The following is a 23,714-nucleotide window of genomic DNA, read 5'->3' as shown; positions in this document are numbered from 1 at the left end:
GGGTCACTTTGGTAGTGTCTGACTCTTTGCATCCCTGTAGACTGTCAGGCTTCTCTATCAGGGAGGGGGTTTCTCCAGGCAAGAATATTGGAGTGTATTGGCCAATACTGGTTGCCATACCCTTCTAGAGCACTATATTTCCTGCTGCCCTAGCTGCCAACTTCCATGAGTACCTGGTGCTGCCAGAACCCCTGCAACCCAAGCAGCTGTACCACCTCCACACCTGGCCCTCACAGGGGCAAACCCAAGTCCTCCAGGGCAGCCTCAGGAGCAAACCTCAATGGAAGACCCACATGCAGAGGTGAAAATAAAACCACAATTGAAACCCAGGGGCAGTGTGACTAAGGAAGAAGACCCAGTACCTTCCCACCACTGCCGTACAAGCTGCAGATTAAGTCCACACGATCAACTAGGCAGACTCTGTGTCTATGGAATATATCAAAGGTCATTGAGAGCTCCCACAAAAGAAAATGCACTAGTTCTGATAGCTGTGGACATTAGAGGCAAGAACACAGTGTAGGACCAAATTAGAATCTGAACTGCCCCCACAACAGGTCCAGAGATCAGGACCATCCTAGGGAGGTGAGGTGGATTGTGACTTCCATTGAGGGAAAGGACTCTGACAGCAGTGACTCAAGAAAATCACTTATTATTCTTATGTTTTGACTTGTTCTATGGATTCTTTTGGTTTTTTCTTTTTCTTTTCCCCCTCTGTTGTAGCTGTCGAGTTTATTGGCACTATGAAATCTAATTAAGCTTTTGAGCTTTTTTTTTTTTTCTTTTTTCCTCAGCCACATTTTTCAATGTTGTTATAAACCTCTGCCTCTACATTGGGCTTTTGCAGTTCTGAGGAGTTTTCCTTTATTTTTTTTTCTTTTCTCTTTTTTTAATTTTAATTTTTTAAACCTGTTATTTTTTTCTACCTTTATTCCTTTGTTTGCTTTTCCTACTGTTCTTTTCCCCTTGCAATTACTCTTTAATGTATATAAATCTTCTTTATCTACCTCTGTTTAACTTTGCATATCTTTTATTTCTTTCTTTTCTTTCTTTCCTTTCCTCTTAATATATTTGTTAGTTTTATTTTCATTGCTTTATTCCCCAATTGGCACCTTGCTTTAGTTTTGTTTTCCAGTTTTTGCTTTAGTTAGTTTTGTTCTGGTAGACATAGGTTTTGGTTTCCTTTGTTTGCCAGGTAAATTTATTGTACTTCATTTTTGTTGGACTATTATGATTTTGCACATGGGTGTATAGGTATATGTGTAAATTCAGTCACACTTTTTATTGTTGTTATAAACCCCTGCTTCTAAAGTAGGCTTTTCAGTTCTGTGAAGTTTTCCTTTTTTTCCCCCTTTTTTCTTTCTTCTGTTATTTTTTTCATTTTTCCTTTTTTCTCTTTTATAATTTTAATTTTTTAAAATCTATTATTTTTTTCTACATTTATTCCTTTGTTTTTCTTTCCTACTATTCTTTTCCCCTTGCAGTTAACCTTTACTGTATGTAAATCTTCATCTACTTCTTAACTTTTCATGCCTATCCTTTCTTTCTTTTCTTTCTTTCCTTTCCTGTCAACATATTTGCTAGTTTTATTTTCACTGCTTTATTCCCCAATTAGTGCCTTGCTTTAATTTTGCTTTCCAGTTTGTGCTTTAGTTACCTTTGTTCTAGTAGATATAATTTTTGGTTTAGTTTGCTCACTAGGTCAATTTATTATACTTTATTTTTGTTGGGACTATTTTGATTTTGCTTATGGGTGTATCTGTAGATGTGTATATTCAGTCACACTTTTTATTGTTGTTATAAACCTCTTCATCTATGTTGGGCTTTTACAGTTCTGTGGAGTTTTCCTTTCTTCTTTCTTCTTCCACTTTTTTTTCTTTTCTCTTTGTTTATAATTTTAACTTTTAATTTTTTAAACCTATTATTTTTTTTCTACATTTATTCCTTTATTTGCCTTTCCTCGGAGAAAGCAATGGCAACCCACTCCAGTACTCTTGCCTGGAGAATCCCAGGGACGGGGGAGCCTGGTGGGCTGCCATCTATGGGGTCTCACAGAGTCGGACAAGACTGAAGTGACTTAGCAGCAGCAGCAGCAGTTGCCTTTCCTACTGTTGTTTTGCCTTTGCAGTCAATCTTTAATGTATACAAATCTTCTTCATCTACTTCTATTTAACACTGCATATCTATTTTTTCTTTCTTTCCTTTCCTCTCAACATATTTGTTAGTTTTATTTTCATTGCTTTATTCCCCACTTGGCACCTTGCTTTAGCTTTGTTTTCCATTTTGTGCTTTAGTTAGTTTGGCTCTTAACTGGTAAATATGATTTTTTATTTCCTTTGTTCACCAGATCAATCTACTGTACTTTATTTTTGTTGGACTGTTTTGACTTTGCTCATGGGTGTATATCTATATGTGTATATTCCATTCTTTTAATTATTATTTACCTGATTTTTTAACTGTCAGTTGACTGGTGTTCATTTTTGGTTTCTCATTTTGGGGTATTTGTTTTAATCTCACATAATGCCATAACAAACCACTTGTGGAATCTTTGTTCCTGACAGAGATCAAGTCCTAGAGCCTTTGGAGTGGGAGCACTGACTCCAAGATCCTAGACTATCAGAGAACTAACCCTAGGTAGTATCAAATAGTGAGAACTCACACAAAGGAAATCACTTGAATTCAAGACTGGGCATCATTCAACCACCCTCTGCAAGACACCTCATCTAAATAAGAAACAAAATGAAAATACAAACCCAATCATAAGCAGACAGGATTACCACCACACTCAGTCTTGCCCATTAGAGGAAAAACAAACAAACAACAACTCAGCACAAATCTCAGGAAGATTACACAAACCACTGGGCAAACCTTAGGAGGGCAGAAACCAAAAGGAAGAAAAAATTCAAACGTGAAGCATGGGAAAAGGAGACCTCAAACACAATAAGTTTAAAAAAATTATTGAAAAGGCAAAGAAACACTACACAAAGGAAGGAACAAACTAGAAACATAAAAGTCCAAATAAATGAGGAAATAGGCAAACTCCCTGAAAAGTAATTCAGAATAATGATAGTAAAGATGATCAAAAACCTTGAAAACAAAATGGAGAAAATGCAAGAATCAATTAACAAAAACCTAGAATAATTAAAGAATACAGAGACAAACAATTACTAAAATTAAAATTACTCTAAAATTAGAAATACTCTAGAAGGAATCAATAGCAGAATATCTGAAGCAGAAGAATGAATCAGTGAACTGGAAGATAAAATGGTGGAAATAATTTCTGAAGAGCAGAATACAGTAAAAAGAATGAAGGATAGTCTCAGAGACCTCTGGGACAATTTCAAATGCATCAACATTCTAATTAAAGGGGTCCCAGAAGAAAAGAAAAAGAAAGGCTATGAGAAAATTTTTGAAGAGATTATAGTTGAAAATTTCCCCAACATGGAAAAGGAAATAGTCAATCAAGTCCAAGAGGCACAAAGAGTCTCATTCAAGGAGAAACTCACTAATACACATACTAATCATACTAACAAAGACAAATACTAATTACAAAGAAAGAGTACTAAAAGCAGCAAGGGAAAAGCAGCAAGTGACATAAAATGGAAACTCCATACGCTTAACAGCTGATCTTTCAGTAGAAACTCTGCAGGCCAGAATGGAATGACAGGATATATTTAAAGTACTGAAAGGGAAAACTCAACAACCAAGATTACTGTACCCAGCAAGGATCTCATTCAAAACTGATAGAGAAATCAAAAACTTTTCAGACAAGCAAAATTTAAGAGAATTCATTACCACCAAACCAGCTTTACAACAAATGTTGCTGCTGCTAAGTCACTTCAGTCGTGTCCGACTCTGTGTGACCCCATAGACGGCAGCCCACCAGGCTCCCCCTTCCCTGGGATTCTCCAAGCAAGAACACTGGAGTGGGTTGCAATTTCCTGTTAAAGGGACTTATATAGTCAAGAAATACGAGAGGAAAAAGGATCTACAAAATCAACCCCAAACAATTAAGAAAATGACAATAGTAACATATATATCAATAATTACTTTACATGTAAATGGATTAAGTGCTCCAACCCAAAGACACAGACTAGCTGAATGGATACAAAAATAAGACCCATATATATGTTGTCTACAAGAAACCCACTTCACACCTCAAGACACATATAGACTGAAAGTGATAGGATGGAAAAATATATTCTTTGCAAATGGGAAGAAAAAGAAAGCTGGAGTAACAATCCTCATATCAGTCAAAATAGACCTTAAAATAAAGAAGATTGCAAGAGATAAGGAATCAATTACCAAGGGATCAATCCAAGAGGAAGACACAGCAATTGTAAATATCTGTGCACCCAACATAGGAGCACCTCAATACATAAGACAAACACTAACAGACATAAAAGGAGAAATTGACAGTAACACAAAAATAGTAGGAAATTTTAACACCCCACTCACACCAATGGACGGGTCATCAAAACAGAAAATTAATAAGAAAACACAAGTCTTATATTATATATTAGATGAGACGGATCTCATTGATATCTTCAGGAATTCCATCCAAATGCAGAATACACCTTCTCAAGTGCACATGGGACATTCTCCAGAGTAGACCACATCTTGGATCACAAATCAAACCTCCATAAATTTAAGAAAATTGAAATCATATCAAGCATCTTCTCTGACCACAGTGCTACAACTAGATGTCAATAACCAGAAAAAAAACTGTAAGAAACACAATCACATGGAGATTACACAATATGTTTCTAAATAACCCAGAGGTTACTGAAGAAATCAAAAGGGAAATAAAAAAAATTCTAGAAAGAAATGACAATGAAAACATGACAAATCAAAACCTATGGGATGCAGCAAAAGGAGCTCTAAGAGGCAAGTTTATAAAAATACAATCCTACCTCAAGAAACAAGAAAAACTTTAAATAGACAACCTAACTTTACACCTAAAACAACTGGAAAAAGAAGAACAAAACCCCAAAAATTAGTAGAAGGAAAGAAATCATAAAAAATCTGAGCAGAAGTAAATGAAAAAGAAATGAAAGAAACATAGTAAAGATTAATGAAATTAAAAGCTGGGTCTTTGAGAAGATAAACAAAATTGACAAAACTTTAGCCAGACTCATCAAGAAAAAAGAGAGCGGAATCAACAAAATTAGAAATGAAAAAGGAGAAGTTACAACAGACAATGCAGAAATACAAAGGATTATAAGAAACTATTATGATCAACTATACAGCAATAAAATGGATAACCTGAAAGAAATGGACAGATTCTTAGACAAGTTTAATCTTCCAAGACTGAACCAGGAAGAAATAGAAATTATGAACAGCCCAATGACAAGCACTGAAATGAAGCTGTGATCAAAAATCTCCCCAAAAAACAAATGCCCAGGACCAGATCGCTTCACAGGAGAATTCTATTAAAAAATTTAGAGAATATCTAAGGCCTATCCTTCTAAAACTCTTTCAAGAAATTGAAGAGGAAGGAACACTTTCAAACTCATTCCACAAGGCCATCTTCACCCTGATAACAAAACCAGACAAAGACAACACAAAAAAAGAAAGCTATAGGTCAATATCATTGATGAATAAAGATGCAAAAATCCTCAACAAAACGTTAGCAAAGAGAATTCAGCAACACATCAAAAAGCTCATCCACCATGATCAAGTTGGGGTTATTCCTGGAATGCAAGGATTCTTCAATATACACAAATCAATCAATGTGATACACCATATTAACAAATTGAAAGATAAAAACCATATGATAATTTCAATAGATGCAGAAAAAGCCTTTGACAAAATTCAGCACCCATTTATGATTAAAACTCTTCAAAAATTGGGCATAGAAGGAACCTACCTCAACATAGTAAAGGCCATATATGATAAGTCTCCAGCAAACATTATTCTTAATGGTGAAAAACTGAAAGTATTCCCCCTAAGATCAGGAACAAGACAAGGGTGTCCACTTTCACCACTATTATTCAACATAGTTCTGGAAATCCTAGCTTCAGCAATCAGAGAAGAAAAATAAATAAAAGGAGTCCATATTGGAAAGGAAGAAGTAAAACTCTCACTGTTTGCAGATAACATGATACTGTACATAGAAAACCTTAAAGGTAGTATCAGAAAATTACTAGAGCTAATCAGTGAATTTAGCAAAGTTGCAGGATACAAAATCAATACACAGAAATCACTTGTATTTCTATATCCTAACAATGAAAAATTAGAAAGAGAAATTAAGGAATCAATTCCATTCACCATTGAAATGAAAAGAATTAAATATCTAGGAATAAACTTATCTAAGGAGACAAAAGAACTGTTCACAGAAAATTATAAGATAATGATGAAAGAAATCAAAGATGACATAAACAGATGGAGAGATATTCCATGTTCCTGGTTAGGAAGAAACAATATTGTGAAAATGACTATACTAGCAAACACAATCTACAGATTCAGTGCAATCCCTATCAAATTACCAATGGCATTTTTCACAGAACTAGAACAAAAAATTTCACAATTCTTATGGAAACACAAAAAGCCAAAGCAGTCTTGAGAAAGAAGAATGGAGCTGGAGGAATCAACCTTCCTGACTTCAGCTTTTACCACAAAGTTACAGTCATAAAGACAGTATGGTACTGGCACAAAAACAAAAATATAGACCAATGGAACAAAATAGAAAGCCCATAAATAAACCCATGCACCTATGGGTACCTTACAATGAGGAAAGGACAGCCTCTTCAGTAAGTGGTACTGGGAAAACTGAACAGCTACATGTAAAAAAAATGAAATTAAAACTCTTTCTAACACTATACATGAAGATAAACTCAAAATGGATTAAAGGCCTATAAGTAAGACCAGAAACTATAAAACTCTTAGAGGAAGATATTGGCAGAACACTTGATGACATAAATCAAAGCAAGATCCTCTGTGACCCACCTCCTAGAAGTAATGAAATAAAAGCAAAAATAAACAAGTAGGACCTGATTAAACTTAAAAGCTTTGCAGAACAAAGGAAACTATAAGCAAGGTGAAAAGACAACCCTTGGAATGGGTGAAAATAATAGCAAATTGGGGGCAGGAGGAGACGGGGATGACAGAGAATGAGATGGATGGATGGTATCACCAACTCGATGGACATGAGTTTGAGTGAACTCCAGGAGTTGGTGATGGACAGGGAGGCCTGGCGTGCTGTGATTCATGGGGTCGCAAAGAGTCGGACATGACTGAATGACTGAACTGAACTGAAACAACTGGCAAAGAATTAATTTCCAAAATAAACGAGTAGCTCATACAACTCAATGACAGAAAAACAAACAACCAAATCAAAAAGTGGGGAAAAGACTTAAACAGAAAATTCTTCAAAGATGATGTAGAAATGGTTAACAAACACATGAAAAGATGTTCAACATCGCTCATTATTAAAGAAATGCAAATCAAAACCACAATGAAATATCACCTCACACTGGTCAGAATGGCCATCATCAAAAAGTCTACAAACAATAAATGCTGGAGAAAAGGGAACTCGGTTACACTGTTGGTGGGAATGTAAATTGATACAGTCACTATGGAAGATGGTATGGAGATTCCTTATAAAACTGGGAATAAAACCACAATATGACCCATCAGTCCTACTCATAGGCATATTCTGTGAGGAAGCCAAAACTGAAAAAGACACATGTATCCCATTGCTCATTGCAGTACTATTTACAATATCTAGAAAATGGAAGCAACCTAGATATCTATTGACAGATGAATGGATAAAGCCACTATGGAGAACAGTATGGAGATTCCTTAAGAAACTGGAAATAGAACTGCCCTATGACCCAGCAATCCCACTACTGGGCATACACACTGAGGAAACCAGAATCGAAAGAGACATGTGTACCTCAATGTTCATCACAGCACTGTTTATAATAGCCAGGACACGGAAGCAACCTAGATGTCCATCAGCAGATGAATGGATAAGAAAGCTGTGGTACATATACACAATGGAATATTACTCAGCAATTACAAAGAATACATTTGAATCAATTCTAATGAGGTGGATGAAACTGGAGCTTATTATACAGAGTGAAGTAAGTCAGAAAGAAAAACACCAACATAGTATACTAACGCATATATATGGAATTTAGAAAGAAGGTAATGATAACCCTGTATGCGCGACAGCAAAAGAGACACAGATGTATTGAACAGTCTTTTGGACTCTTTGAGAGAGGTCGAGGGTGGGATGATATGTGAGAATGGCATTGAAACATGTAAAATATCATATGTGAAACAAATCGCCAGTCCAAGTCTGATGCATGATACAGGATGCTCGGGGCTGGTATACTGGGATGAACCAGAGGGATGGGATGGGAGAGAAGTGGGAGGTTCAGGATGGGGAACACATGTACACCCATGGCTGATTCATGTCAATGTATGGCAAAACCAATACAATATTGTAAAGTAAATATAATTAAATAATTAATTAAAAAAAAAGAAATTGTGGTACATATACACAAGAATATTACTCAGCCATAAAAAGGAATGCATTTGAGTCAGTTCTAATGAAGTGGATGAACCTGGAACCTATTATACGGAGTAAAGTGAGTCAAAAAGAGAAAGATAAATATCATATTCTAATGCACATATACAGACTCTACAAAAATGGTACTGAAGAATTTATTTATAGGACAGCAATGGAGAAACAGAATAGACTTATGGACACGGGGAGAGGGGAGGAGAGGGTGAGATGTATGGAAAGAGTAACATGGAAACTTACATTACCAATTGTAAAATAGATAGCCAGTGGGAATTTGCTGTAAGGTTAAGGAAACTCAAACAGAGGCTCTGTATCAACCTAGAGGGGTGGGATGGGGAGGGAGATGGGAGGGAGTTTCAAAAGGGAGGGGATATGTGTATACCTATGGCTGATTCATGTTGAGGTTTGACAGAAAACAGCAAAATTCTGTAAAACAATTATCCTTCAATTAAAAAAGAAAAAGAAAATAAAAAACTAAGATCATGGCATGTGGTCCCATCATTTCATGGCAAACAGATGAGGAAACAATGGAACCATTAACACAGTTTATTTTCTTAGGCTCAAAAATCACTGCAGATGGTGACTGCAGCCATGAAATTAAAAGATATTTGCCCCTTGGAAGGAAAGCTATGACAATCCTAGACAGCATATTAAAAAACAGAGACATCACTTTGCTGACAAAGGTCCACATAGTCAAAACTATGGTTTTCCAGTAGTCATATACAGATGTGAGAGTTGGACAGTAAAGAAGGTTGAGCACCAAAGAATTAATGCTTTCAAACTGTGGTGCTGGAGAAGTCTATTGAGAGTCCCTTGGACAGCAAGGTGATCAAAGCAGTCAATCCTTCCAATATTCATTGGATGGACTGAAGCTTAAGCTCAAATACTTTAGCCACCTGGTGTGAAGAGCTGACTCACTGAAAAAGACCCTGATGCTGGGAAAAATTGAAAGCAGCAGGAGGGAGTGACAGATAATGAGATGGTTAGATGGCAATGCCAACTCAATGGACATGTTTGAGCAAACTCCCAGAGATAGTGACGAACAGGAATCATGACGTGGTGCAGTTCATAGGGTCGCAAAGAGTTGGACAGGACTGAGCAACCAAGCACAGCACATCACAGCACAAACATCTCGACATAAATTATCTTATTTAATTCTTCCAGCAGCCCTTAGGTGTAAAGGAGGGAGAAAGGTTCAGACAGGTCAAATGAACAAGGGTTAAACAAGTAGGAAGTGATGGAAAAGTTGTGGAGCAAAAAATCAAACTCAAAAGGTTTGTTTACAAGCTCTTGCTCATGTTACTCTGTGTGATATCCAAGGCCAGAAATCTTACAGTAATTAAAAGGTAAATGATCCAAGTATTTTTCAATTAAGTGAGTTGTATATAGAGATAATTGGTTTCAATAACTTTGGGAGAATAAAGGAATTATCGACCAAAATATTTTGAGACTACAGAGCACTGAGTTAATGTTTGATATCCTGTCATAAAGATAGAAAAGAAGGCTACAGAATACATGCCAGTCTGATTTATCAAAACAGGATGAAATTCATGGCTAGATTAGGTTCAAAGCCCTTTTCCATCTGTTTTATACTTAATCTGTGTCTTAGTATGTTGATAATGCCATTCTCTTGTGACCCTCTGACTTCTTAAGCTGCAATGCTATATGTTGTTAATCTCAAGGCTATGATGTATGTTTTGCTTGTTTGTTACAATAAATTATGATTTATTTATTTTCCACTTAATAAGTGATATTTAATTTATTCATAGACATGATACTATTTAATCAACTTAACTGATGTTTTTAAACAAGTTAACCTGGATTTCAGAAAAATGCCTTCTTTCTCCTTGTACAGTTGTGTAAATAAAAATGGTAATTATAATAGAATCTTTTTTAAAATAGTATAGAACCTTAGCATTTTCTCCTACTTTCTCTACTAATTTCTCTTATTCCAATACTCACTGATCTCTGTTGAGAATATCCAGGGTTGTTGACCTTTGAAAGTCACGTGCCTTGAAAATGTAGACTTGCAACTTTTTTTAAATGATAGGATGTGACAATATCCTGGAAACTCTAACTATAAGCCTGTCACTAAAAAGGCTTATATCTCCTGAAGGAGTAGGGTTCTGTTTTGTATTGTTTGCTTTTTATCTAATAGCTTTCTAAAAGGAAATTTTTCAGTTTTATATACAATAGTAATTAGAAACCATGGCTTGAGTTTGCTAGTTGAAACATTATACAACACTTTCAGAATTCTGAAAAAGCCACACTTCTTTATTCTTCAAAAAAAAAAAAATAGACCTTGAAAAGTGTTCTATCAACTTTATGTTTCCTTTTTGGAAACCCCTAATAGGTCATTCAGCAAAAAAAAGGAGAATGAAAGGAAACAGCTTCTTTTAATTAATATAATTCTAATGTGCAGAGGGTCACCATTAGGAAAAAATGAAATAGTGTCGCACTTGGAGAGCGTGATCATTTACACCCAAGTTAGCAAAGGGACAAAGATGAGAGAGACAAGGCAGATACTGCTCTTATGTGGGCAGAAATCCTACATCTCAGCATTCCCCTGATGCAAGTTTTATAATTCAATAAACCAAAACTCAACTTCTGGTGATGACTGCACTTCAGAAGATTACTCTCAGCCAATCAAAATTAGAAAATAACTCCAAGGGTATTAGTCAGGGTTTTCCAGAGAAAGAAAACCAGTAGAGTATATGCATGTATCAGTCTCCATAATTACATGAGCCAATTCCTTATCTCTTCAGGTATAGACTCATGTGATTATAGAGGCTGACACATTCAAAGTCTACAGTGTGGCCCTTAGGCTGGAAACCCAGGAAAGTCAATGATGATTCAACAGTCCAAAGGCCAGCAGGCTTAGACCTAGGAGAGCAGATGTTCCAAGTAAGTCCAAAGGCAGTCTGCTGGAGAATTCCCTGTTGCTCAATGAGGCCAGTCCCTTTGTTCTATTCAGGCCTTTAATTGACTAGATGACTGCCATTCACATTATGAAGGGCAATCTGCTTTACCCCAAGTTCACTGATTCAGATGTTAATCTCATTTAAAAACACCCTTTACTCCCTCAGGCTCAGCTAGCGATCCGGTTTCCCACCTCTCAGAGACGCTGGCAGCACTGCTTCAGTGTGTCTTGTTGTGACCTGCTGTGGGAGTCGTAAGAAGGACTCAGGGAGATCCAGAAAACCTAAAAATGGCATTCGTGGAGATCCCACTAAATTTAAGCGGTTTACCTCATCATCTCAGGGGAATGACTAAACAGAGTATAGAGGACAAATAGGTATACTTTGCCTTCAGCAGCAGAACTCTCTTCTTGCCTAAATTTCTCATGGTTATATCACTCATTGTCCCAAAATTTTCCCGTAGTGAGCAGGGAAGCTCTGAACCCATGATTCATTAAGTAAAATTAAATTGTCTTCTACTTCCAAATTGGCAAGACAAGACTCTACAGACATTACCCAACAGTTAAATTCATTAATACGGCCTGCTTTAAAGTTTTAAACAGAGAGGAGGTTAAAAGGATGTTCAAAGTCACTGCTAATCATTTATAGAGGCAAACTGATTTTTAACTTGTGACTTTTATTGAAAAAAAAAATGTTGATACTTTAAAAAATATATCAAGAAAGTGTATGCTTGTTAAAGAGGCTGTCTTCCTGACTCCTTAATCATCTGGATACATATTTTGAGAGATGCTACTGAGAGATTTGTTGACCCTCACTGAATTAAGATCAACTCATCCATTCTCAACAGGAATCTAAGTTGAAGCTGATTCCTAATAGCTTCTGGAATGTAAAAGAAATGCTGACCTTTAGTCTAGATGTCAATGGAAGCAAAGTCAAGAGCCAGAGAGTTTCGACACTTGGCCTTTCATGGAACTGTGCACCATGTTTGTTCTCTGCAGAAGCGTCAGCACTTGTAATATTGCCTGGGATAATTGTTGAAGCATTTTTTTTAAAATGGCGGAGGAGTAGAAGATGGCAGAGGAATAGGACGGGGCGACCACTTTCTCCCCCACAAAATCAGCAAAAGAACATTTGAACACTGAGTAAATCCCACAAAACAACTTCTGAATACTGGCAGAGGACATCAGGCACCCAGAAAAGCAGCCCATAGTCTTAGAAAGGAGGTAGGAAATAGTATAAGATAAAAAGAGAGACAAAAGAGGGAGGGACAGAGCTCCGGTCTGGGAAGGGAGGCTTAAAAAAAAAAAGAGAGAAGTTTCCAAACACCTGGAAACACTCACGGGCGAATCTGTGAAGAGCCTTGGAACCTCAGAGGGCCACATAACCGGGAGAAAAAAGAAATAAATAATTAAAACCCACAGACTAAGTGCCCAGAGGAAACTCTCAGCAGAGAAGCAGTACAGATGCCCACACCCCCCACTAGCAAGCAGGGGCTGGGCAGGGAGGCGCAGCAGGCGGCAGCACTTAGAGAGAGGACCTGGCCTGAACGCCCTGAGGGCAATCTGAGGGCACTAACGGGGAAATAGCTAAGCAGACTATGTAGCTAAAAGGCAAAAAGCCTCTGAAAAGACAAAAAGCCCCAACCTAAGACTCCACCAGCCCTGCTCACAGAACAAAGGACTGAGCAGAGCAAGCCGGCTGTGGGCAGCCCATCCCCCATCCCGCGCCAGGACAGGCCGGTGAGGGCAGCCAGCACCCAAAGGGGCAACCGCAGCCCCAGAGAGGCTTCCCATACCAAGCTGCAGGCAGGCTTCATTGCTAACCAAGACTTCTTGGGTTTGGGCCAGTCGATATCCGCCTGAGGTGTGCTGGCTGTACACCCAGAAAACTGAGCGGCAGGGACCGGGGAGGCTCGCCAAACACCTGGCCACCTGAGCTGCTCGGACCGGGGAAGGCACAAAACGCAGGCCCAACCAAGTCTGCCCCTTTGTCGAGTACCCAAGTACCTGAACCTGTGCCCATCAGACCTGGGAAGTGCATGCAACCCAGCACCATCCGGGACAGCTCCCGGCAGAGGAACCTAGAGCCTGAGGAGCATAAACAGGGAAAGCACACGCACTGCGAGCGGGAGCAATGCCAGTGTAGCCGAGACACTGCGAGCACTCCCCACAGACGCCAGGGATATTTGTTAGCAGCATTCCTCCCTCCCAACAGCAGGACTGAACAGGTGAGCCGGGAAAAAAAAAAAAAGTGTCCACCACCACCCCCTGGCGTCAGGACGGGAATTAGACACTGAAGAGACCAGCAAACAGAACAGCTTTAATAGAAGGAACGGCCTTGGAAGTAACAATGGAGAAGTCTTGAGCCTACTGCAAGAATAAGACTGAAAACCAGAGGCAGAGGCTTAAGTCCAAATCCTGAGAACACCAGAGATCTCCTGTTCCGGGGAACATTAATTGATAGGTGCTCATCAAATGCCTCCATACATACACTGAAACCAGGCACCACCCAAGGGTCAACAAGTTTCAGTGAAAGACACCACGCAAATTCTCCAGCAACACAGGAGAATAGTCCTGAGCTTCAAAATACAGGCTGCCCAAAGCCACTCCAAACCCACTGACTTCTCAAATTCATTACTGGACACTTCATTGCACTCCAGAGAAGAAATCCAGCTCCACCCACGAGAACACTGACACAAGCTTCCCTAGCCAGGGAACCTTGACAAGTCACCCAGCCAACCCCACACACAACTAGGTAACTACATAATAAAGAGAACCCCACAAACTGCGAGAAGATGGAAAGGCAACCCCAAGCACAGCAATATAAGCAAGATGAAGAGGCAGAGAAATACCCAGCAAGTAAAGGAACAGGATAAATGCTCACCAACACAAACAAAAGAGGAAGATATAGGGAACCAATCTGATAAAGAATTTCAAATTTTAATTGTGAAAATGATTCAAAATCTGGAAAGCAAAATGGAGTTACAGATAAATAAACTGGAGAAAAGGATTGAGAAGATGGAGGAAATGTTCAATAAGGAATTAGAGGAAATAAAAAAGAGTCAATAAACAATGAATAATGCAATAAATGAGATCAGAAACACTCTGGAGGGAACAAACAGTAGAATAACAGAGGCAGAAGACAGGATAAGCAAGCCAAAAGATAGAATTGTAGAAATAAATGAAACAGAGATGGAAAAAGAAAAATGAATTAAAAGAAATGAGGACAATATTAGAGACATATGGGACAATATTAAACGCTCCAACATTCGAATCATAGGAGTCCCAGAAGAAGACAAAAAGAAAGACCATGAAAGAATACTTGAGGAGATAATAGTTGAAAATTTCCCTAGAATGGGGAAGGAAATAATCACCCAAGTCCAAGAAACCCAGAGTCCCTAACAGGATAAACCCAAGGCGAAATGCTCCAAGACACAGATTAATCAAATTAACCAAGATCAAACACAAAGAACAAATATTAAAAGCAGAAAGGGAAAAACAACAAATAACACACAAGGGGATCCCCATAAGGATAACAGCCAATCTTTCAACAGAAACTCTTCAGGCCAGGAGGGAATGGCAAGACATACTTAAAGTGATGAAAGAAAGTAACCTACAGCCCAGATTACTATACCCAGCAAGGATCTCATTCAAATATGAAGGAGAAATCAAAAGCTTTACAGACAAGCAAAAGCTGAGAGAATTCAGCATCACCAAACCAGCTATCCCACAAATACTAAAGGATCTTCTCTAGACAGGAAACACAGAAAGAGTACATAAACTCGAACCCAAAACAACAAAGAAAATGGCAATGGGATCATACTTGTCAATAATCACCTTAAACGTAAATGGGTTGAATGCCCCAACCAAAAGACAAAGGCTGGCTGAATGGATACAAAAAAAAGAACCCCATATATGTTGTCTACAAGAGACCCACCTCAAAACGAGGGACACATACAGACTGAAAGTGAAGGGCTGGAAAAAGATATTCCATGCAAATAGAGACCAAAAGAAAGCAGGAGTAGCAATACTCATATCAGACAAAATAGATTTTAAAACAAAGGCTGTGAAAAGAGACAAAGAAGGAAACTACATAATGATCAAAGGATCAATCCAAGAAGAAGATATAACAATTATAAATATTTATGCACCCAACATAGGAGCACCGCAATATGTAAGACAATTACTAACAAGTATGAAAGGGGAAATTAACAACAATGCGATAATAGTGGGAGACTTTAATACCCCACTCACAACTATGGATAGATCAACTGAACAGAAAATTAACAAGGAAACACAAACTTTAAATGATACAATAGACCAGTTAGACCTAACAGATCTCTATAGGACATTTCACCCCAAAACAATGAATTTCACCTTTTTCACAAGTAACGGAACATTTTCCATGATAGATCACATCCTGGGCCATAAATCTAGCCTTGGTAAATTCAAAAAAATTGAAATCATTCCAAGCATCTTTTCTGACCACAATGCAGTAAGATTAGATCTCAATTACAGGAGAAAAACTATTAAAAATGCCAACATATGGAGGCTGAACAACATGCTGCTGAATAATGAACAAATCATAGAAGAAATCAAAATATGCATAGAAATGAATGAAAATGAAAACACAACAACCCAAAACCTCTGGGACACTGTAAAAGCAGTGCTAAGGGGGAAGTTCATAGCAATACAGGCACACCTCAAGAAACAAGAAAAATGTCAACTAAATAACCTAGCTCTACATCTAAAGAAACTAGAAAAGGAAGAAATGAAGAACCCCAGGGTTAGTAGAAGGAAAGAAATTGTAAAAATTAGGGCAGAAATAAATGCAAAAGAAACAAAAGAGACCATAGCAAAAATCAACAAAGCCAAAAGCTGGTTCTTTGAGAAGGTAAATAAAATTGACAAACCACTAGCCAGACTCATCAAGAAACAAAGGGAGAAAAACCAAATCAATAAAATTAGAAATGAAAATGGAGAGATCACAACCAACAACACAGAAATACAAAGGATTATTAGAGAATACTATCAGCAATTATATGGCAATAAAATGAATAACCTGGAAGAAATGGACAAATTCCTAGAAAAGTACAACTTTCCAAAACTGAACCAGGAAGAAATAGAACATCTGAATAGACCCATCACAAGCACGGAACTAGAGGCTGTAATCAGAAATCTTCCAGCAAACAAAAGCCCAGGTCCAGACGGCTTCACAGCCGAATTCTACCAAAAATTTAGAGAAGAGCTAACACCTATTCTACTCAAACTCTTCCAGAAAATTGCTGAGGAAGGGAAACTTCCAAACTCATTCTATGAGGCCACCATCACCCTAATTCCAAAACCTGGTAAAGATCCCACGGAAAAGGTTGGGGGCGGGAGGAGAAGGGGACGACGGAGAATGAGATGGCTGGATGGCATCACCGACTCTGTGGACATGAGTTTGAGTGTACTCCGGGATGTGGTGATGGACAGGGAGGCCTGGTGTGCTGTGATTCATGGGGTCGCGGAGAGTCGGACACGACTGAGCGACTGAACTGAACTGAACTGAACTGAACAGGCCAATATCATTGATGAACATAGATGCAAAAGTCCTGAACAAAATCCTAGCAATCAGAATCCAACAACACATTAAGAAGATCATACATCATGACCAAGTGAGCTTTATCCAAGGAATGCAAGGATTCTTCAATATACGCAAATCAATCAACATAATACACCACATTAACAAACTGAAAAATAAAAATCATATGATTATCTCAATAGATACAGAGAAAGCCTTCGACAAAATTCAACATCCATTTATGATAAAAACCCTCCAGAAAGTGGGAATAGAAGGCACATATCTCAACATAATAAAAGCTATATATGACAAACCCACAGCAAACATTATCCTCAATGGTGAAAAACTGAAAGCATTTCCCCTAAAGTCAGGAACAAGACAAGGGTGCCCACTCTCACCACTACTATTCAACACAGTTCTGGAAGTTTTGGCCACAGCAATCAGAGCAGAAAAAGACATAAAAGGAATACAAATTGGAAAAGAAGAAGTAAAACTTTCACTGTTCGCTGATGACATGATCCTCTACACAGAAAACCCTAAAGACTCTACCAGAAAACTACTAGAGCTAATCAATGAATACAGTAAAGTTGCAGGATATAAAATCAACACACAGAAATCCCTTTCAATCCTATACACTAACAATGAGAAAATAGAAAGAGAAATTAAGGAAACTATTCCATTCACTGTTGCAACGAAAAGAATTAAATACTTAGGAATATATCTACCTAAAGAAACAAAAGACTTGTATATAGAAAACTATAAAACACTGGTGAAAGTAATCAAAGAGTACAAGGATAGATGGAGAAATATACCGTGTTCGTGGATTGGAAGATTAAATATTGTGAAAATGAGTATACTACCCAAAGTAATTTCTACATTCAATGCAATCCCTATCAAACTACCAACGATATTTTTCACAGAACTAGAACAAATAATCTCACAATTTGTATGGAAATACAAAAAACCTCGAATAGCCAAAGCAATCTTGAGGAAGAAGAATGGAACTGGAAAAATTAACCTGCCGGACTTCAGGCTCTACTACAAAACCACAGTCATCAAGACAGTATGGTACTGGCACAAAGACAGAAATATAGATCAATGAAACAAAATGGAAAGCCCAGAGATAAATCCACGCACCTATGGACACCTTATCTTTGACAAAGGAGGCAAGAATATAAAATGGAGAAAAGACAGTCTCTTTAACAAGTGGTGCTGGGAAAACTGGTCAGCCACTTGTATAAGAATGAAACTAGAACACTTCCTAACACCATACACAAAAATAAACTCAAAATGGATTAGAGAACTAAATGTAAGACCAGAAACTATAAAACTCCTAGAGGAGAACATAGCAAAACACTCTCCGACATAAATCACAGCAGGATCCTCCAAGACCCACCTCCCAGAATATTGGAAATAAAAGCAAAAATAAACAAATGGGACCTAATTAAAATCAAAAGCTTCTGCACAGCAAAGGAAACTATAAGCAAGGTGGAAAGGCAGCCTTCAGAATGGGAGAAAATAATAGCAAATGAAGCAACTGACAAAGGATTAATCTCCAAAATATACAAGCAGCTCCTGCAGCTCAATTCCAGAAAAATAAACGACCCAATCAAAAAATGGGCCAAAGAACTAAACAGACATTTCTCCAAAGAAGACATACAGATGGCTAACAAACACATGAAAAAATGCTCAACATCCCTCATAATCAGAGAAATGCAAATCAAAACCACAATGAGATACCATTTCACATCAGTCACAATGGCTGCTATCCAAAAGTCTACATGCAATAAATGCTGGAGAGGGTGTGGAGAGAAGGGAACCCTCTTACACTGTTGGTGGGAATGCAAACTAGTACAGCCACTATGGAGAACAGTGTGGAGATTCCTTAAAAAACTGGAAATAGAACTGCCATACGACCCAGCAATTGCACTCCTGGGCATACACACCAAGGAAACCAAAATTGAAAGAAACACATGTACTCCAATGTTTATTGCAGCACTGTTTATAATAGCCAGGACATGGAAGCAACCTAGATGTCCATCTGCAGAAGAATGGATAAGAAAGATTTGGTACATATACACAATGGATTATTTTTCAGCCATCAAAAAGAATGCATTTGAATCAGTTCTAATGAGGTGGATGAAATTGGAGCCTATTTTACAGAGTGAAGTAAGCCAGAAAGAAAAACACCAATACAGTATACTAACGCATATATATGGAATTTAGAAAGATGGTAATCTTAACCCTGTATACGAGACAGCAAAAGAGACATAGGTGTATAGAACAGTCTTTGGGACTCTGTGAGAGAGGGTGAAGGTGGGATGATTTGGGAGAATGTCATAGAAGCACGTATATTATCATATGTAAAATGAATCACCAGTCCAGGTTCAACGCATGATACAGGATGCTCGGGGCTGGTGCACAGGGATGACCTGGAGGGAGGATAAGGGAGGAGGAAGGTGGAAGGGGGGGTCAAGAAGGGGAACACATGTACACCCGGGGCAGATTCATGTCAATGAATGCAAAACCAACCAATATATTATTGTAAAGTATTTAGCCTCCAATAAAAATTTTTTAAAAATTAAAAAATAAAGTTTAAAAAAAAATAAAAACACCCTCTGAGTTGACACATAAAATTAACTGTCAAACCAAAGGTGCCAAATGTGAGGACAGATATATAGATAGACAGTAGTAGTATCATATCTGTGTATATGTATGTGTGTGTATATATATATATGTGTGTGTGTGTGTGTGTAGATAGAATTAATTGCAGATCCCAGAGCTGAAACTCACTAGCAGTAATGACCTTAGGCAAGATACCTAATCTCTCTCAAACTCAGTTTCGTCATTAGTGCCTACTTCAAAGAATGGCTATTGAAAGTGAGAAATGAGATAATAAGTATAATACACTCAAACCATTTCCTGCATGAATAGGGCTTTTTAAATAATATTTTAAACTACTGTTATTAGAATTACTTAAGGAATTCTGATTGACAGAAGCGTCCATCCAATCCATTAAGTAAATAAAGCATATTCTCTACTGTGGCTGACTGATTACTACTATGTTTAGATACATTGCTTATTCTTGGTAGAGAGGAGAGTACATGGACTAGGAAGTGAAATCATAATGTGGTTTTTTCTCTATGAGGATGTAATATGGATTTGCAACACAATACATCATATAGCTCACCTTGAACATTGCACTTCACTAAACACTGCCATAATGAACTTGGAGGAGGCCAAGTGGAGGGCTGACAAAATGACTGAGGACAGAATGTTACTGTACGAGAGCAATGTTCAATGTTCTAGAGGTACTTCCCTCTAGAAAGGTGAGTACCTCAGTGGGAAACATGATCAAAGGATACAAAAATCAAGAAAATTATGGATACGGTGAACTTGGACTTTCCAAAAAAAATGATAAAGCATATGAGTTTGCTCCTAGAAGGTGTAAAGGAATAAATTAAGGACAATCCATTGTATTTATACTCCATATCCCACATATCAGCAACTCTTATTGGCCTATTTCCTTTCAAATATTCTCAGAATTCAACCACTTTTCACAATCTCCACTCTTCCCAGCCTAGTCTAAGCCACCATCATTTCTTTCCTGTGTTATGTCTGAAGCCTCCTAAATCATTCAGCTTCCAACCTGGCCTCCATACAGTTTTATCAATGACAAGTGAAATGTTTAAAACAGTCATTACTTTTATTAAAACTTTCTATTGACTTCCCATCTCACTCAGAGCAAATGTCAAAAATCCTTACAGTAGCCAACCAGATGCTAGAAGAGGGACCCCAGGGTGCTCCTTAATCAGGGCCTTTGCATCTCCTCTCCTCCCAGTCAGGAACATTCTTCTCCTAGATGCCCTGTGGCTTACTCCTTACCTTCTTTACTTTACTCAAATGTCAGGTTTCAATGAGGCCTTGTCTGATCACTGTTAAAAACTATAGTCTCTCTCTTTCCACACCTCAATGGCTACCTTCCCTGTTTTGTTTTCCCCAGAGCTCACTGATCTTCATTTCTGTTGATATTTTTATTACAGTGATCTTTCTTTTGGAATATAAGCCCTAGAAGACAGGGATTTTTATCCGATCTCCTCAGGGCCTGGAGCGAAGAACTTGATGCAGAGTAGATGCTTTAATAAATGTGTGTTAAACAGATGTAATGAATATCTTCTTTTAAAGGCATGGGACTCTGCGAGAAAAAAATGTACCAAAAGAAGTGTTCATGACCCCCTGGAAGATTAATCCTCAGAGGGTTTTACTTCGATGGCACTTCAAGGTTCCCGTCATGTAAAACCACCGTGGCCTCCCAGGAAATAACTTCTTTGTGCCACTCTAAGATACCAAATACAAAGCTGAATAAGTCACTTCATCGATTCAGTACAGCAAGTTCTATGTTCTACTCTGACATCCGATATTACTGACGTTATTCATTAATACTGCTTCTGCCCCACTTTTATCTACATTGTGAAAGGTGGCATTTAAAATGATAGGTCCCGTTATATGTATTCTCCACCTTCTCCAAAATGTAATCAAGGGATAAGCACTCAAAGGTATGAAAACAAGCATCATGGTAAATGTTCAAATATCAAGGGGAATGCCAGGAGGTTTCAGATTTCCTTCATCATGCCAATTTTTTTGCAAAAGAAAAAAAAGCTTTCATAATCCAAATCCATTCCTTTTCGAATGCCTGCTGCCTGTGTAAATACTGCTTAGATAAATGACTCCTTGTCCAGTGTATTTGTTCCCCCACAGTTGTTAACGGTTCTCACAGCAGTTGCTGCCTCAAGCAGTACCCGAGGCCCTCTCTGCACTTACCAGAGTCCTCACGTCCTACTTTTGTCTCCTCTCCAGATGGCCTTCATTATGAAAGAAATTTTACCAACAGGTGCTTCTTGTGCCTGGAAATGCCATCCTGAAATTCAAGGAAGAGATAATCTTCTGTGTGTGTTAGTGGTGTGTGGGGGTGGGTTAATTGCCTCTGTAGCTTGAGATGCCTACACTCTGCTGACACATTTCTTGACACATATGTTTGCTCCTCACTCTGAGAAAAATCTGTCCGAATCACAGGAAATTACAATCTCATAATCCTAATTTCACTCCTGTTGAGTTAGCTGCCACTTGAAGAAAGAAAGAGAAATGCCTTCCTATGTGCACACAAACCAGGTCTGCCTACAATAGAGTTGATATGGAAAGAATGTGTTACTCTAAATTCTCCTGACTATTCATCCCCCCCCTTTTTAACCAAGTACATTCCTTCACTCACATCGAATTGGCAAAGCCTTTCCCTTTCAAATTTAAAATCTCCCTTCTCTTTCTCAAGTTAGGGTTTTTTGTGGGTTCCACAGTCTGGGTTTAGTGGGTCACACTCTAAATCCGATTCCTAATTCTGTTGTTGAAGGACACTGCTTCACCACGTCCAAAACTGTTTTGTGGTGACAAAAACCAAAGTCACACTCAGCTCATTGATCTTAAGAGAACTGACAGAGGGATGCAAGGATAGCGGAAGAGATTGGCTCCTGACAAGAATGACTTTAAGTCCTCAAATGATGCAAAATTCCGTCTGTGGCACACATTAGCCATAATCAGGGAGTGTTGCTATGGTTCAGGAGAAGCAAGGACTGAACTTCACAGAACTCTTCCAACCTTTCCTCTCTCACTGTGTGAATGTGAAAGTAACAATAAATCTTGTTGACAATTACTTCCACGTCTATTGGCAGGAAGTCAGCAGCAGTTTGAAGAGTATTGTGAGCCGTATGTGCAATGGAGCCAACACCCATTAACTATCTCCCTAGTTTCTCCTGTGACTTATAGAACATGTTATTTTTCCCCAGTGAGCAACCCTTCCAAATGTTGAATTAGTAATATTAGCACCAAATACCACTAATTTGTCAGCTGAGCTGTGTTTTTCCATTGTGCTTACAGTGGGGTCCAATTACCCCTTTGCAACACAGCTGAGCAAAGATGAAAATCTGAAGACATTTTATTTATATAATTTTGCCAACCTGTACAAAAACATTAAAACTGTCACAGAGGTGACTTAGTCACAGTTCAAAACACTCACCCGGACTACAAACAGAATCTTGACATTTCACCTAAGACTCCAATGAAGGTGGCATTTGAGCAGCACCTGTTTCTGAATTTCAGAAACGAAATAACATTTTAATTTATTCAGTCACTTTTAAATGTAAAACTCGGTGTTCATTCTGAATTGAGAAATAAGTTGCTCATTCTTTCATGCTTTCTCAGGATTTTATGAGCTAGGGGCAGACAGCCAAGCAGGGTAGGGCTAGAGGAAGGTGCCTTGAAAACCCCACAACTGTTTCCATCTGACGCCGCTGCCCGGAACTGGAGGCCAAGGCAGGATCCACGCTCCCAGCTGCAGTGTCAGCTGCTCTGCGGAAGGGGTGCAATGTCCACTTGCTTGCTTTTTTCTAAGAGCCCAGATGCCGCCTAAGTTTCAAATTCAAAAGTGGACTCGGTGTCAATTTTTTGAGACCTGCATGACTCATCAGAAACTGTACCTTGAATTTCATTTTATCAAAATATCCCACCTTAGTTGGGCAATAACTCTCCCCTCAAGTTGTTGAAAGCTAAAAGTTATGAAATTCCCTTTGGCTCTCACACATACCAGCCCAGGAACAAGCCCCAAGGTTAACATATGGAAGGGCTGGAAGAGGACCCAGCTGTGCAGACTGTCC

Source organism: Moschus berezovskii, chromosome 4 (assembly GCF_049115385.1).
Source record: "Moschus berezovskii isolate FMDL1 chromosome 4, NW_MosBer_1.0, whole genome shotgun sequence".
Taxonomy (NCBI): domain Eukaryota; kingdom Metazoa; phylum Chordata; class Mammalia; order Artiodactyla; family Moschidae; genus Moschus; species Moschus berezovskii.
The sequence above is the reverse complement of the archived record's forward strand: the minus strand, read 5'-3'. Positions refer to the sequence as shown.